The sequence below is a fragment of the Coregonus clupeaformis genome, chromosome 17, assembly GCF_020615455.1.
Source record: "Coregonus clupeaformis isolate EN_2021a chromosome 17, ASM2061545v1, whole genome shotgun sequence".
Classification (NCBI taxonomy): Eukaryota; Metazoa; Chordata; class Actinopteri; order Salmoniformes; family Salmonidae; genus Coregonus; species Coregonus clupeaformis.
The window spans coordinates 56,918,738-56,937,470 of record NC_059208.1 but is presented as its reverse complement, the minus strand read 5'-3'; the positions used below and the strand labels follow the sequence as shown (position 1 = coordinate 56,937,470).

At 42.4% G+C, this 18,733-nt stretch overlaps 1 protein-coding gene across 1 annotated transcript in view; it reads left to right on the top strand.

Annotated features, from left to right (window-relative positions):
• LOC121586782 (CUB and sushi domain-containing protein 3) overlaps positions 1–18,733 on the top strand; it is a 759,103-nt gene that overhangs the window by 302,502 nt on the left and 437,868 nt on the right. The window lies entirely within an intron of this gene.

The following is an 18,733-nucleotide window of genomic DNA, read 5'->3' as shown; positions in this document are numbered from 1 at the left end:
GTTCTTATACGCCAGTAGTAATGGAGTTCTTATATGCCAGCAGTAATGGAGTTCTTATATGCCAGTAGTAATGGAGTTCTTATATGCCAGTAGTAATGGAGTTCTTATATGCCAGCAGTAATGGAGTTCTTATATGCCAGCAGTAATGGAGTTCTTAAATGCCAGTAGTAATGGAGTTCTTATATGCCAGCAGTAATGGAGTTCTTATATGCCAGCAGTAATGGAGTTCTTATACGCCAGCAGTAATGGAGTTCTTATATGCCAGTAGTAATGGAGTTCTTATATGCCAGTAGTAATGGAGTTCTTATATGCCAGCAGTAATGGAGTTCTTATATGCCAGTATAATGGAGTTCTTATACGCCAGTAGTAATGGAGTTCTTATACGCCAGTAGTAATGGAGTTCTTATATGCCAGCAGTAATGGAGTTCTTATATGCCAGCAGTAATGGAGTTCTTATATGCCAGTAGTAATGGAGTTCTTATATGCCAGTAGTAATGGAGTTCTTATATGCCAGCAGTAATGGAGTTCGTATATGCCAGCAGTAATGGAGTTCTTAAATGCCAGTAGTAATGGAGTTCTTATATGCCAGCAGTAATGGAGTTCTTATATGCCAGCAGTAATGGAGTTCTTATATGCCAGTAGTAATGGAGTTCTTATATGACAGCAGTAATGGAGTTCTTATATGCCAGTATAATGGAGTTCTTATACGCCAGCAGTAATGGAGTTCTTATATGCCAGCAGTAATGGAGTTCTTATATGCCAGCAGTAATGGAGTTCTTATATGCCAGTAGTAATGGAGTTATTATATGACAGCAGTAATGGAGTTCTTATATGCCAGTATAATGGAGTTCTTATACGCCAGCAGTAATGGAGTTCTTATATGCCAGCAGTAATGGAGTTCTTATACGCCAGCAGTAATGGAGTTCTTATATGCCAGCAGTAATGGAGTTCTTATATGCCAGTAGTAATGGAGTTCTTATATGCCAGTAGTAATGGAGTTCTTATATGCCAGTAGTAATGGAGTTCTTATATGCCAGTAGTAATGGAGTTCTTATATGCCAGCAGTAATGGAGTTCTTATATGCCAGCAGTATTGGAGTTCTTAGATGCCAGCAGTAATGGAGTTCTTATACGCCAGTAGTAATGGAGTTCTTATATGCCAGCAGTAATGGAGTTCTTATATGCCAGTATAATGGAGTTCTTATACGCCAGTAGTAATGGAGTTCTTATATGCCAGCAGTAATGGAGTTCTTATATGCCAGTAGTAATGGAGTTCTTATATGCCAGTAGTAATGGAGTTCTTATATGCCAGCAGTAATGGAGTTCTTATATGCCAGCAGTAATGGAGTTCTTAAATGCCAGTAGTAATGGAGTTCTTATATGCCAGCAGTAATGGAGTTCTTATATGCCAGCAGTAATGGAGTTCTTATATGCCAGCAGTAATGGAGTTCTTATATGCCAGTATAATGGAGTTCTTATACGGCAGTAGTAATGGAGTTCTTATATGCCAGCAGTATTGGAGTTCTTAGATGCCAGCAGTAATGGAGTTCTTATACGCCAGTAGTAATGGAGTTCTTATATGCCAGCAGTAATGGAGTTCTTATATGCCAGTATAATGGAGTTCTTATACGCCAGTAGTAATGGAGTTCTTATATGCCAGCAGTAATGGAGTTCTTATATGCCAGTAGTAATGGAGTTCTTATATGCCAGTAGTAATGGAGTTCTTATATGCCAGCAGTAATGGAGTTCGTATATGCCAGCAGTAATGGAGTTCTTAAATGCCAGTAGTAATGGAGTTCTTATATGCCAGCAGTAATGGAGTTCTTATATGCCAGCAGTAATGGAGTTCTTATATGCCAGTAGTAATGGAGTTCTTATATGACAGCAGTAATGGAGTTCTTATATGCCAGTATAATGGAGTTCTTATACGCCAGCAGTAATGGAGTTCTTATATGCCAGCAGTAATGGAGTTCTTATATGCCAGCAGTAATGGAGTTCTTATATGCCAGTAGTAATGGAGTTATTATATGACAGCAGTAATGGAGTTCTTATATGCCAGTATAATGGAGTTCTTATACGCCAGCAGTAATGGAGTTCTTATATGCCAGCAGTAATGGAGTTCTTATACGCCAGCAGTAATGGAGTTCTTATATGCCAGCAGTAATGGAGTTCTTATATGCCAGTAGTAATGGAGTTCTTATATGCCAGTAGTAATGGAGTTCTTATATGCCAGTAGTAATGGAGTTCTTATATGCCAGTAGTAATGGAGTTCTTATATGCCAGTAGTAATGGAGTTCTTATATGCCAGTAGTAATGGAGTTCTTATATGCCAGCAGTAATGGAGTTCTTATATGCCAGCAGTAATGGAGTTCTTATATGCCAGCAGTAATGGAGTTCTTATATGCCAGTAGTAATGGAGTTCTTATATGCCAGCAGTAATGGAGTTCTTATATGCCAGCAGTAATGGAGTTCTTATATGCCAGTAGTAATGGAGTTCTTATATGACAGCAGTAATGGAGTTCTTATATGCCAGTATAATGGAGTTCTTATACGCCAGCAGTAATGGAGTTCTTATATGCCAGCAGTAATGGAGTTCTTATACGCCAGCAGTAATGGAGTTCTTATATGCCAGCAGTAATGGAGTTCTTATATGCCAGTAGTAATGGAGTTCTTATATGCCAGTAGTAATGGAGTTCTTATATGCCAGTAGTAATGGAGTTCTTATATGCCAGTAGTAATGGAGTTCTTATATGCCAGCAGTAATGGAGTTCTTATATGCCAGCAGTATTGGAGTTCTTAGATGCCAGCAGTAATGGAGTTCTTATACGCCAGTAGTAATGGAGTTCTTATATGCCAGCAGTAATGGAGTTCTTATATGCCAGTATAATGGAGTTCTTATACGCCAGTAGTAATGGAGTTCTTATATGCCAGCAGTAATGGAGTTCTTATATGCCAGCAGTAATGGAGTTCTTATATGCCAGTAGTAATGGAGTTCTTATATGCCAGCAGTAATGGAGTTCTTATATGCCAGTATAATGGAGTTCTTATACGCCAGCAGTAATGGAGTTCTTATATGCCAGCAGTAATGGAGTTCTTATACGCCAGCAGTAATGGAGTTCTTATATGCCAGCAGTAATGGAGTTCTTATATGCCAGTAGTAATGGAGTTCTTATATGCCAGTAGTAATGGAGTTCTTATATGCCAGCAGTAATGGAGTTCTTATATGCCAGCAGTAATGGAGTTCTTATATGCCAGCAGTAATGGAGTTCTTATATGCCAGTAGTAATGGAGTTCTTATATGCCAGCAGTAATGGAGTTCTTATATGCCAGTAGTAATGGAGTTCTTATATGCCAGCAGTAATGGAGTTCTTATATGCCAGCAGTAATGGAGTTCTTATATGCCAGCAGTAATGGAGTTCTTATACGCCAGTAGTAATGGAGTTCTTATATGCCAGCAGTAATGGAGTTCTTATATGCCAGTAGTAATGGAGTTCTTATATGCCAGTAGTAATGGAGTTCTTATATGCCAGCAGTAATGGAGTTCGTATATGCCAGCAGTAATGGAGTTCTTAAATGCCAGTAGTAATGGAGTTCTTATATGCCAGCAGTAATGGAGTTCTTATATGCCAGCAGTAATGGAGTTCTTATATGCCAGTAGTAATGGAGTTCTTATATGACAGCAGTAATGGAGTTCTTATATGCCAGTATAATGGAGTTCTTATACGCCAGCAGTAATGGAGTTCTTATATGCCAGCAGTAATGGAGTTCTTATATGCCAGCAGTAATGGAGTTCTTATATGCCAGTAGTAATGGAGTTATTATATGACAGCAGTAATGGAGTTCTTATATGCCAGTATAATGGAGTTCTTATACGCCAGCAGTAATGGAGTTCTTATATGCCAGCAGTAATGGAGTTCTTATACGCCAGCAGTAATGGAGTTCTTATATGCCAGCAGTAATGGAGTTCTTATATGCCAGTAGTAATGGAGTTCTTATATGCCAGTAGTAATGGAGTTCTTATATGCCAGTAGTAATGGAGTTCTTATATGCCAGTAGTAATGGAGTTCTTATATGCCAGCAGTAATGGAGTTCTTATATGCCAGCAGTATTGGAGTTCTTAGATGCCAGCAGTAATGGAGTTCTTATACGCCAGTAGTAATGGAGTTCTTATATGCCAGCAGTAATGGAGTTCTTATATGCCAGTATAATGGAGTTCTTATACGCCAGTAGTAATGGAGTTCTTATATGCCAGCAGTAATGGAGTTCTTATATGCCAGTAGTAATGGAGTTCTTATATGCCAGTAGTAATGGAGTTCTTATATGCCAGCAGTAATGGAGTTCTTATATGCCAGCAGTAATGGAGTTCTTAAATGCCAGTAGTAATGGAGTTCTTATATGCCAGCAGTAATGGAGTTCTTATATGCCAGCAGTAATGGAGTTCTTATACGCCAGCAGTAATGGAGTTCTTATATGCCAGTAGTAATGGAGTTCTTATATGCCAGTAGTAATGGAGTTCTTATATGCCAGCAGTAATGGAGTTCTTATATGCCAGTATAATGGAGTTCTTATACGCCAGTAGTAATGGAGTTCTTATACGCCAGTAGTAATGGAGTTCTTATATGCCAGCAGTAATGGAGTTCTTATATGCCAGCAGTAATGGAGTTCTTATATGCCAGTAGTAATGGAGTTCTTATATGCCAGTAGTAATGGAGTTCTTATATGCCAGCAGTAATGGAGTTCGTATATGCCAGCAGTAATGGAGTTCTAAAATGCCAGTAGTAATGGAGTTCTTATATGCCAGCAGTAATGGAGTTCTTATATGCCAGTAGTAATGGAGTTCTTATATGACAGCAGTAATGGAGTTCTTATATGCCAGTATAATGGAGTTCTTATACGCCAGCAGTAATGGAGTTCTTATATGCCAGCAGTAATGGAGTTCTTATATGCCAGCAGTAATGGAGTTCTTATATGCCAGTAGTAATGGAGTTATTATATGACAGCAGTAATGGAGTTCTTATATGCCAGTATAATGGAGTTCTTATACGCCAGCAGTAATGGAGTTCTTATATGCCTGCAGTAATGGAGTTCTTATACGCCAGCAGTAATGGAGTTCTTATATGCCAGCAGTAATGGAGTTCTTATATGCCAGTAGTAATGGAGTTCTTATATGCCAGTAGTAATGGAGTTCTTATATGCCAGTAGTAATGGAGTTCTTATATGCCAGTAGTAATGGAGTTCTTATATGCCAGCAGTAATGGAGTTCTTATATGCCAGCAGTATTGGAGTTCTTAGATGCCAGCAGTAATGGAGTTCTTATACGCCAGTAGTAATGGAGTTCTTATATGCCAGCAGTAATGGAGTTCTTATATGCCAGTATAATGGAGTTCTTATACGCCAGTAGTAATGGAGTTCTTATATGCCAGCAGTAATGGAGTTCTTATATGCCAGTAGTAATGGAGTTCTTATATGCCAGTAGTAATGGAGTTCTTATATGCCAGCAGTAATGGAGTTCTTATATGCCAGCAGTAATGGAGTTCTTAAATGCCAGTAGTAATGGAGTTCTTATATGCCAGCAGTAATGGAGTTCTTATATGCCAGCAGTAATGGAGTTCTTATACGCCAGCAGTAATGGAGTTCTTATATGCCAGTAGTAATGGAGTTCTTATATGCCAGTAGTAATGGAGTTCTTATATGCCAGCAGTAATGGAGTTCTTATATGCCAGCAGTAATGGAGTTCTTATATGCCAGTATAATGGAGTTCTTATACGCCAGTAGTAATGGAGTTCTTATACGCCAGTAGTAATGGAGTTCTTATATGCCAGCAGTAATGGAGTTCTTATATGCCAGTATAATGGAGTTCTTATACGGCAGTAGTAATGGAGTTCTTATATGCCAGCAGTATTGGAGTTCTTAGATGCCAGCAGTAATGGAGTTCTTATACGCCAGTAGTAATGGAGTTCATATATGCCAGCAGTAATGGTGTCACGAGTTGCTAAGCCAGAACCCAGAAGCAGACCAGGACAAGGTAAGTTGAAACGAAGGTGAGTGTTTATTTACAAATTCAAGAGTGATGCTGAATAATCCAGGGAACAGAGCGGGCGGCGTTGATTAGTTGTTGGGGGTGCAGTGGTTGATCCCATCCTGGGTCGGCAGCCGCCGACCACCAGGCAGAGGTTGGATGAAGGTTCCGGACGGGTGACTGCAGATGGAACAAAACGGGGGTAAGTAAGCAACAAACCAACAAGGTGCAAAAACAACAAAACTAATGCTAGGCTCTAAGACTGATACTCTGGTAAACCTACTGTTCATGGCTAACGATCCGGCAGGGAATGGATGTTAGGCCAGAGCCTAAGAAGGGTGATGATCAGGACCAGGTGTGCAGATTGCTGATGGGATGCAGGTGCGGAAATCAAGAGAGCTCCCCGGAGCGTTCCAGAACCCTCGGGAAACTGGAGATAACGAACATAAAAACTAGTCCACAGACAGGACCCGACTCAGACTGCCGGGATCGTTACAGTACCCCCCCTCCGACGAACGCCACCGGGCGGACTCCCGGAGCGCCAGGATGGAGGCGGTAGAAGTCACTGATGAGGTCAGCATCTAGGACCTGTCGCCGCGGAATCCAACTCCTCTCTTCAGGACCATACCCCTCCCAGTCCACGAGATACTGGAAACCCCGGCCCCGCCGTCTGGAATCCATGATGCGACGCACCATGTAGGCAGGACCACCTCCGATCATCCGAGGAGGAGGAGGAGGAGGCGGAGGAGGCAACAGAGGACTGAGAAAAACAGGCTTGAGGCAGGAGACATGAAAGGTGGGATGGACTCTGAGCGTCCTCGGGAGTTTGAGTCGAACTGCCACCGGATTGATCACCTTCTCCACCACAAACGGACCAATGAACTTCGGTAACAACTTCCTAGACTCAGTCCGTAAAGGAAGATCCCGTGTGGCCAACCAGACCCTATCTCCGATGGTGTAGGTGGGAGCGGGGATCCGGCGACGATTCGCCTGGAGCTGATACCGGTCCGAAACTCTAAGGAGTGCTCTTCTGGCCCGATGCCAGGTCCGGTGGCAACGACGAATATGGACCTGAACAGAAGGCACTGAGAGCTCCTTCTCCTGAGAAGGGAACAAGGGAGGTTGGTAGCCATACAGGCACTGGAAGGAGACATCCCAGTGGCAGATGTAGGGAGAGTATTGTGGGCATACTCAACCCAAGGCAACTGAGAGACCCAGGAGGTGGGGTTGGAAGAGGCCAGGCAGCGTAGCGTGGATTCCATCTTCTGGTTGGCTCTCTCCGCCTGACCATTAGATTGGGGGTGAAAACCAGATGTGAGACTGACTGTAGCTCCAATGGCCAAACAGAAGGACTTCCAGACAGCAGAGGTAAACTGAGGACCACGGTCGGAAACGATATCACTGGGCAACCCGTGGACCCTGAAAACCTCCCCTAACCAGGATCTCGGGACGTCTCCGAGGCAGAGGGAAGCTTGGCAATTGGCACAAAGTGGGCGAACTTGCTGAATCTGTCCACGATAGTCAGAACGACCGTGTTCCCCTCAGAAGCGGGCAACCCAGTGACAAAGTCCAGGGCCAGATGCGACCATGGTCGCCGGGGAATAGGAAGGGGGTGAAGTAGTCCAGAGCTGGGCCGATTGGTACTCTTATTCTGCGCACACACTGGACAGGCAGCAACATAACCCCGAGTATCCTCGGCCATGGCAGGCCACCAAAAACGTCTGCGAAGAAACGCCATTGTCCGAGCCACGCCAGGGTGACAAGCCATCTTGCTGGCGTGGGACCATTTGAGGACAGCAGGACGAACCGACTCAGGCACAAACAACCGACCGGGTGGACCGTTACCGGGACCGGGCTGAGTCCGAAGGGCCGCCAGCACCTCCTCCTCAATCTTCCACATAACTGCTCCCACGACGCAGTTCCGGGGAAGAATTGTCTCGGTCTTGGACCCACTCTCCTCCGTCTTGGAGAACATCCGGGACAAGGCGTCCGCCTTGCCGTTCTTAGATCCAGGTCGGAACGTCAGGGAAAACTTGAATCGTCCGAAAAACAACGCCCACCTGGCCTGACGGGAGTTGAGACGTTTAGCCGATTGCACGTAAGCAAGATTCTTGTGGTCAGTCCAGACAATAAACGGTTGCTCCGCCCCCTCCAACCAGTGGCGCCACTCCTCCAAGGCAAGTTTCACCGCGAGAAGCTCCCGGTTACCCACATCGTAATTCCTCTCCGCAGGCGAAAGGCGACGAGAGTAGTAGGCGCAGGGATGGAGTTTACTGTCCGTGGAGCATCGCTGCGACAGGATGGCGCCAACTCCCACATCAGACGCGTCCACTTCAACGACGAACTGACGGCCCGTGTCCGGTTGAGAGAGAATCGGTGCGTTGGTGAATCGCCTCTTCAAATCCAGAAACGCTCGATCCGCCTCCGGATTCCACTTGAAGGTCCTGATACTGGAAGTCAAGGCAGTTAACGGAGCGGCCACACGGCTGTAATCCCGGATGAATCTGCGGTAGAAATTCGCAAACCCCAAAAATCTCTGGAGCTGCAATCTCGTACCGGGCTGGGCCCATTCCAGAACCGCTCTAACCTTCTCCTGGTCCATCCTAATCTCTCCCTGGAGATGATGTACCCGAGAAAGGATGTCGTGTGGGCGTGAAACTCGCACTTCTCGGCCTTCACGAACAGGCGATTCTCCAACAATCGCTGCAGAACCTGCCGGACATGCTGGACGTGGTCGGAAGGTTCCTTCGAGAAGATCAGAATGTCATCCAGGTAAACAAACACAAAGAGACCGATCATATCTCTCAGGACGTCGTTCACCATACTCTGGAATACCGCTGGAGCATTGGTCAGTCCAAACGGCATCACCTGATACTCGAAGTGACCCATCGGTGTATTGAAACCCGTCAACCACTCGTCCCCCTCTCTGATCCGGACCATGTGATACGCATTGCGTAGGTCTAGCTTGGTGAACACCGTAGCACCCTGTAAGGAGTCGAAGGCAGAACTCATCAAGGGCAGGGGATACTTGTTCTTGACCGTGATGTCATTCAACCCCCGATAATCAATACACGGTCGAAGAGAGCCATCCTTCTTACCCACAAAGAAGAATCCTGCCCCCCAGGGGGTGATGACGAGGGACGAACGAGACCAGCAGCTAGGGACTCCTTGATGTAGGTCTCCAAAGCCTCACGTTCAGGTCGGGAGATACTGTATAACCTTCCCTTGGGGTAGACAGCTCCAGGGAACAGGTTGATGGCACAATCATATGGTCGGTGGGGAGGGAGTGACAGAGCCTTCTGCTTACTGAAAACTTCCCCCAAATCGTGATATGTCTCGGGAACCAGGGACAAATCTGGGGGTTTAGCCTCAATCACCTGACTGGGAACCGAATGGGGGCAGGCAGTCTTGAGACAGTTAGCATGACAATCAAGGCTCCAACTCGTTACCTTGCCCGTCACCCAATCGAACGTGGGATTGTGTTCCTTCAGCCAGGGGTATCCAAGGACCAGAGGAACATGGGAAGACGGCAGAATGAAGAATGAAATCATCTCAGAATGATTCCCCGACAACCGCATCTTAACCGGTTCAGTCCTCATCGTGATACGTGCCAGACTACTGCCGTCCAGAGTGGTAGCTTCAATGGCTTCCGGCAATTGCTCCTTGGAAAGCCCCAGCTGTTCCACCAACTCGGCATCTAGAAAGCTTCCATCGGCACCTGAATCGATAAAAGCGTTAATCGCTAAGCTCTGATTCCTGTTCATAAGGGTAGCCGGGAAACGGGGTCTGACAGAGGTATTGAGAGGTCGAAACTGGCTCGCTAAAAGTCCTCCCAACTTTAGCGAGCCGCGCAGTTTGACGACCCGACTGGAACCTGAGAAGCTGATCGGTTGGACGGAACCCATTGCTTCTCCCTCCTTCGCTCTCGGACTCGATTATCCACCCGAATAGACAAGGCTACCAAGCTGTCCAGGTCACTAGGCTCTGGATAGGAGATCAACTCATCCTTGAGCTGCTCCGACAGACCCTGGTAAAAGGCCGCTTGCAGAGCCTCCTCATTCCACCCACTCTCCACAGCCAACGTCTTGAACTCGATCACGAAGTCGGCCACGCTACGAGTTCCTTGGCGAAGCGAAAACAGGCGCCTAGCTGCGTCCCTCCCTCGGACGGAATGGTCGAAGAGCTTCCTCATCTCGGCCGTGAACCCCTGGTATGAAGCCATGCAGGGATCCTGTCGTTCCCAAACGGCTGAAGCCCACTCCAGCGCTCGACCACGCAGCAACTCAATCACAAAGGCTATCCTAGCCTTGTCTGTGGCATAAGAGTAGGGCTGTAGATCGAACACTAATCCACACTGCATAAGGAAGGAACGGCATCTTCCCAGCTCCCCCTCATATTTATCCGGCGTCGGAACCTTGGGCTCACGGAAGGACACGGCTTCAGAAGCGGCAGGCGAGATGGGTGAAACCGGTAGTGGATCCTCCACCGACACTTGCGTTGGTTCTGGACCTCCGTCAGACCGGTAGAAAGGTTCCGAACTGACAACGCGATCTCCTGTAGTACCGTGCTATGATGGCCCAACATCTTCTCCTGCTGGGTAATGGCATGGCGAACAGAGTCCAGGTCCGCTGGGTTCATTACTGGCCGGATCGTTCTGTCACGAGTTGCTAAGCCAGAACCCAGAAGCAGACCAGGACAAGGTAAGTTGAAACGAAGGTGAGTGTTTATTTACAAATTCAAGAGTGATGCTGAATAATCCAGGGAACAGAGCGGGCGGCGTTGATTAGTTGTTGGGGGTGCAGTGGTTGATCCCATCCTGGGTCGGCAGCCGCCGACCACCAGGCAGAGGTTGGATGAAGGTTCCGGACGGGTGACTGCAGATGGAACAAAACGGGGGTAAGTAAGCAACAAACCAACAAGGTGCAAAAACAACAAAACTAACGCTAGGCTCTAAGACTGATACTCTGGTAAACCTACTGTTCATGGCTAACGATCCGGCAGGGAATGGATGTTAGGCCAGAGCCTAAGAAGGGTGATGATCAGGACCAGGTGTGCAGATTGCTGATGGGATGCAGGTGCGGAAATCAAGACAGCTCCCCGGAGCGTTCCAGAACCCTCGGGAAACTGGAGATAACGAACATAAAAACTAGTCCACAGACAGGACCCGACTCAGACTGCCGGGATCGTTACAAATGGAGTTCTTATATGCCAGTATAATGGAGTTCTTATACGCCAGTAGTAATGGAGTTCTTATATGCCAGCAGTAATGGAGTTCTTATATGCCAGTAGTAATGGAGTTCTTATATGCCAGTAGTAATGGAGTTCTTATATGCCAGCAGTAATGGAGTTCGTATATGCCAGCAGTAATGGAGTTCTTAAATGCCAGTAGTAATGGAGTTCTTATATGCCAGCAGTAATGGAGTTCTTATATGCCAGCAGTAATGGAGTTCTTATATGCCAGTAGTAATGGAGTTCTTATATGACAGCAGTAATGGAGTTCTTATATGCCAGTATAATGGAGTTCTTATACGCCAGCAGTAATGGAGTTCTTATATGCCAGCAGTAATGGAGTTCTTATATGCCAGCAGTAATGGAGTTCTTATATGCCAGTAGTAATGGAGTTATTATATGACAGCAGTAATGGAGTTCTTATATGCCAGTATAATGGAGTTCTTATACGCCAGCAGTAATGGAGTTCTTATATGCCAGCAGTAATGGAGTTCTTATACGCCAGCAGTAATGGAGTTCTTATATGCCAGCAGTAATGGAGTTCTTATATGCCAGTAGTAATGGAGTTCTTATATGCCAGTAGTAATGGAGTTCTTATATGCCAGTAGTAATGGAGTTCTTATATGCCAGTAGTAATGGAGTTCTTATATGCCAGCAGTAATGGAGTTCTTATATGCCAGCAGTATTGGAGTTCTTAGATGCCAGCAGTAATGGAGTTCTTATACGCCAGTAGTAATGGAGTTCTTATATGCCAGCAGTAATGGAGTTCTTATATGCCAGTATAATGGAGTTCTTATACGCCAGTAGTAATGGAGTTCTTATATGCCAGCAGTAATGGAGTTCTTATATGCCAGTAGTAATGGAGTTCTTATATGCCAGTAGTAATGGAGTTCTTATATGCCAGCAGTAATGGAGTTCTTATATGCCAGCAGTAATGGAGTTCTTAAATGCCAGTAGTAATGGAGTTCTTATATGCCAGCAGTAATGGAGTTCTTATATGCCAGCAGTAATGGAGTTCTTATATGCCAGTCGTAATGGAGTTCTTATATGCCAGCAGTAATGGAGTTCTTATATGCCAGTATAATGGAGTTCTTATACGCCAGCAGAAATTGAGTTCTTATATGCCAGCAGTAATGGAGTTCTTATACGCCAGCAGTAATGGAGTTCTTATATGCCAGCATTAATGGAGTTCTTATATGCCAGTAGTAATGGAGTTCTTATATGCCAGTAGTAATGGAGTTCTTATATGCCAGCAGTAATGGAGTTCTTATATGCCAGCAGTAATGGAGTTCTTATATGCCAGCAGTAATGGAGTTCTTATATGCCAGTAGTAATGGAGTTCTTATATGCCAGCAGTAATGGAGTTCTTATATGCCAGCAGTAATGGAGTTCTTATATGCCAGTAGTAATGGAGTTCTTATATGACAGCAGTAATGGAGTTCTTATATGCCAGTATAATGGAGTTCTTATACGCCAGCAGTAATGGAGTTCTTATATGCCAGCAGTAATGGAGTTCTTATACGCCAGCAGTAATGGAGTTCTTATATGCCAGCAGTAATGGAGTTCTTATATGCCAGTAGTAATGGAGTTCTTATATGCCAGTAGTAATGGAGTTCTTATATGCCAGTAGTAATGGAGTTCTTATATGCCAGTAGTAATGGAGTTCTTATATGCCAGCAGTAATGGAGTTCTTATATGCCAGCAGTATTGGAGTTCTTAGATGCCAGCAGTAATGGAGTTCTTATACGCCAGTAGTAATGGAGTTCTTATATGCCAGCAGTAATGGAGTTCTTATATGCCAGTATAATGGAGTTCTTATACGCCAGTAGTAATGGAGTTCTTATATGCCAGCAGTAATGGAGTTCTTATATGCCAGTAGTAATGGAGTTCTTATATGCCAGTAGTAATGGAGTTCTTATATGCCAGCAGTAATGGAGTTCTTATATGCCAGCAGTAATGGAGTTCTTAAATGCCAGTAGTAATGGAGTTCTTATATGCCAGCAGTAATGGAGTTCTTATATGCCAGCAGTAATGGAGTTCTTATATGCCAGTAGTAATGGAGTTCTTATATGCCAGCAGTAATGGAGTTCTTATATGCCAGTATAATGGAGTTCTTATACGCCAGCAGTAATGGAGTTCTTATATGCCAGCAGTAATGGAGTTCTTATACGCCAGCAGTAATGGAGTTCTTATATGCCAGCAGTAATGGAGTTCTTATATGCCAGTAGTAATGGAGTTCTTATATGCCAGTAGTAATGGAGTTCTTATATGCCAGCAGTAATGGAGTTCTTATATGCCAGCAGTAATGGAGTTCTTATATGCCAGCAGTAATGGAGTTCTTATATGCCAGTAGTAATGGAGTTCTTATATGCCAGCAGTAATGGAGTTCTTATATGCCAGTAGTAATGGAGTTCTTATATGCCAGCAGTAATGGAGTTCTTATATGCCAGCAGTAATGGAGTTCTTATATGCCAGCAGTAATGGAGTTCTTATATGCCAGTAGTAATGGAGTTATTTCATATCTAAATCCTATTCCTTTCCTGAGGAACATAGGGGACTTTATATGACCTATTGTATATTTTAATTGTTTTATTTTGGGGGCTATTGACTTGTTTATTTGTTTTTGTTTGTGTTGACAATATTTGATTGGAGACGTCGCTGAGAGGAAGTCTTTCAAATGACACTGAACAAATGTATATTAATATGCATTTATGGTAATGAGCCTATGGATTGCCCTCTGTGTATTTGGGAAGTGGGCCCAGTTGACAGACTGAGACATGGCTCCAAATTCAATCAGCAACCTTGTGACATTGTTTTTGTCAAATAAACTCTCCACACCACGCCACATCACTGCCATAGTTCATATTCAAATCACTTTGGCATTTGCATCCTGCTTAGCCTAAATGTGTGTATTGTTGATTCAGTATCTGGTTTACTATTCAGTGTGTTGCTCACTGGTAGCTAGCTCCCTGACCTTGTTGTGTGGTGACTTCTGTGTCAACAGAAACAGTATCCTCCCTCCCTCCCTCCCTCCCTCCCTCCCTCCCTCCCTCCCTCCGTCTTCTCTTTCTCTCATTCCCTGGGCTTCAACTGTTTAGAAGTAGAATCAGAGCCAATGTTTTGTCTTATTCTGTTCACACGTAGCCCTGTCTGTACCCAGAATACACACAACCGTTTAACTCCACAAACTAAGCTAATCACGCTCACTGTCTTGTTGTTTGTGCTCTGGTGGTCTGGCACAATAATCACATAATAGCTTTTTCAAAGCATGGCAAACTGAAGGAAGCCAAACAGGCAGATGCAGTAGGGGAATGTATTCCCCCTGATACACTGTTAATGACTTTTTGTTGAGTGGTTTGTTTCCACTGACTGTATATGTCATACTCGTGAATATCATAATTCTGTTGTCCTACTTCTTTTTTTGCTATTTTGTCCCTGTGGTATCTCTGATAATCTCTTATAGTCTCACATCTTGCTGTTAAAATATTTTTCTCTCTAAATATGTTTTGTCAAAAAACCTCCTTGAGAAGAATACTATATTTACGTCTGCCACATGAAATCACATTTGCCTTTTACAAATATATGAGAGCACAAACAAAAGCAAAATGGTAGGTTTTCTCATTTCAAGTGTTCCTCTTTTGTAATCATTTTAATTATGTGGTTAGATAAGATCATACATTCGATAAGATTGACAGACATAGTACTAAAAAAGGCTCGTTTAGGGAGCCTCCAAAGAGGCTGAACATTCTCATCTCTACAAATAATTTAATGACAACAGCAGATTACTATTCCCAACTACAAAAGACTATTCCTTTTTTTTTTCTCAAAGTAAGAAAAGCTATTCAAGAATTTACTACATTTTTTATTTATTTTTATGCACTGAACAATTTACTGGATTCAGAAATGCATGATATAGTGATATCGGATTATTCTCCGGCATCATGCTTAATCACACCAATAGAAAATACAATTTCAGAACTTAAGCAGGACTACTATCTTTTTTATTTTGAAGAGAGCCAACAACTACAGGTTGAACTCAAATAAAGCATACTACTTAATGACAAATAAACCTGGTAAATCTTGCAGCTCTCACAAAACGAATAAATGCTATAATTTTAAAAGATACAGATACATACGTGGAAATTAGAAGCAACAATGCAATTTTAATGACAATTTTAAAAGCTTCTATGAAAATGTCTATAAATCAGAAGTGTTGGACGGATCCTATAGCCTTCTTAGACTCAACAACTCTGAAGCAATTATCAGCATATAAAAAAATTATCACTACAAGATCACCCAAGAATACATATTAGATACTGTTAACATTCACATGGAGAGGATGGCTTTTCCATAGAATTCTATTCAACATTTTGGGAAAAAAAAGTAGCCCCCCTAGCTTCACAAATGACAACACACGTCACTCAATTCAGTACTTCCTAGTTCCATGTATCAAACAGTTATTTCAGTTATATTAAACCGAGGATAATCTGGAGTCCCGTGCTGATTATAGACCCATACATTTAATAAATTGTGACAATAAAATAATAACAATGTTTATAAGCAATGGAATGGCAAAAGTCTAACCAGACTTGATACATATCATTCAAACAGGGTTTATTACAAATAGACACTAACAAACAAATACAAGTACATGTTTCAGTTTAATACAATAAGCAAAAAACAAGACATAGATTTATCAATAATGGCTGGTGATCCGGAAAATGCATTCAACCATCTTGAATGGAGTTTTCTATTCAACACTTTGGAAGCACAAATAATACATTATCGAATGAAATTGCTTTAAAAAGGGGCACAAGACTGGGATGTCTCCTCTCCCCCCTCCTGTTTGCACTGGCAATTGAACCTCTTGCAGAAAGAATTAGACAGTCCCAAACGTTAACAGGTATCATCAGTATTGGTAAACATGAATATAAACTAGGGCTGTCCCCGACATTTTTTTAAAATTGTTGACCAAAAGTCATTACTCAGGAGGTAAAGGGGAAGACGGATGTGTGGACTAGATTTGACTTGTGGAAAATACTGGAAACCAAGAACAGGAAAGTAAGGAGCAAGCACGGCATGCATATTATGTGTGCCAAACAGGTGCTGTTAGATTACAATATCGTTTTTTCTGACTGTTTGGAACAATGTAAATAACACTTAATAAATTATACGCGTATACGAGAGTCTGTTGTAATGTTTTTGTAAAGCCTTTATTACAGCAAAGACTAAAAACAGTTGCATTCGTTCGTTAATGCAGTTTCCGAAATGGAACACTTTATTTATTGTTTACGGTAATTATTCAAGGATTATTGTTATTTATTGTTATAAATATAATTTTCTGACAATTTGAAAGAGTGTAAACAACACTAAATAAATTAAAAGTAATACCAGAGAGGCTGTTCTAACGAAAAAAAAGTGTAAAGCCTTTATTACAGCATAGCAAAGATTAACAACAGCCGCATTTGTGAAATTGTTATTGCTATTGATTATAGACTTCATTAAGTTGGTGTTTCCTCTCTCCTCACTTTTCTTAGACAATTAAGGCAAGTGCTGTTTTCTCGTCTCCTAACTCCGCTGCTAGCTCTGCCCCATTGTTCTCAACACCAATATGCCGACTAACTTTGCTGTTATGCACATAGCAACATGGTCTTTGAAAAGGTGCCAATTCAACAGTGCACTGAGGTTTCAGAACCGCGGACAGCTACCGCTATCCAACGCTGGAGAAAGCGCATTTGTTATAAAATAATATTATTTTTATTAGTGTTGCACCATTGTTCTTACGTAATATTACCATATACAATTTCAGTAGCACATGTCTTAGTGATTGACTGTGCCATCCCCACGGCCTCCACAATGGATCAGTCCAGTCTTAGTGATTGACTGTGCCGTCCCCACGGCCTCCACAATGGATCAGTCCAGTCAGACAGGCCAAAATCAGACAATATGTCTTGTACACTATGACATTTTTTTTGCTACTGCTCGACTAAAGACATCTCGGTCGACCAACAGGCTATCGACCGAACAATCGACCAGTCGACTGAATGGGGTCAGCCCTAATATAAACTAAACTTATTTGGAGATGATCTTCTGATATACCAATATTGAAAACTCAATGCCCCCTAATAAAATGAAATAATGGCAATAGGATAATAAAGGACAATAAAATATGAAATGATTAATGATTAAGAAGTGACAACAAACAACTAAATTATAAAGATAACTTTATTCCATTACTCAACAATACGAAAGCAGATCTAATTAAATGGAATGTTCTTTATAAAAAATTGTACAGGTAGAATAAACCTCTTTAAAATGCCATGGCTGCCAAAGTTTTTGCATTTATTTTCGGTAATACCAATTACCCCACCGAAGACATTCTTTAAAAAAGTATAACAGACTTCATACGGGCAAATAAAATTCATAGAATAAAAAAGAAAGTTTAAAATATTCCTAAGACTGAGGGTGGTTTTAACCTTCCAGACTTGGAATTGTATCAACTCGCTACCTAAGGTTTTTACTTGCGACATGTAGTTAAATGCACTAGAGGAGCAATGGGTACATAGTGAAGATGTGCATGCTCATCCCCAGAATTGTTTTACATGTCTATTTTCAAAGGATAAAGCTAAGAACATGAACAACTTCATAGTAAAGAACACTATACAATATGGAAGAAAATGAAATGTATTCTACAAGAACCAATATCACTCCCTAAAAACACAACCTTATGAAACAATCCTTGGATACCGTTTCAGAACTCACCGATAAATTGGTCCACATGGAAAACTAAAGGTATAGAAACTGTAAATGACTTGGTAAAAGGAAATAAAATGATTTCCATGACTGAATTCAAAAGTACTGAACAATGTAGATAGTTTCAAATACAGGCAATTTAAATGTTACATATCACAAAATGTAGATTTGAAATCTCAGCGCAACCTTATTTGAGTCAGAAAAGGATGTTGATAAGGAAGACATAGAAAACTTTGCAAGAGAGCATATCTAACTGACAATCTCTTAGAAAAAAAATACAACCTAAAAATAACTGATGTTGGCACAAGATGGAGGGAATGTTGGAGCATAACTAACGAAATTACACTCAACGAAAATGTACGCTTAAGCCAGTATAAACTAATGGGTGGAGCTAGAAAGTTGGCTGTCAGAAGTATTACAATGTGAACTTACTTTTAATCCGTCTGTCTGCATATTTCAAAAGATGTCATATGGGGGTGTAGTGAGATACCCAATGGGCTCGATGATTGTCTTCTCATCACTCATCTAAAAACGTGGAAATCATTCCGTCCGCTATCGTTAACAGGTCCCGTGTGGCTCAGTTGGTACATCATGGTGCTTGAAACGCCAGGGTTGTGGGTTCGATTTCCACACAGGAACAGAAAAAAATGTACGCTCTCACAACTGTAAGTCGCTCTGGATAACAACGTCTACTAAACTGTAAGCACAATTGAAAAATCTAATGAATTTTTAT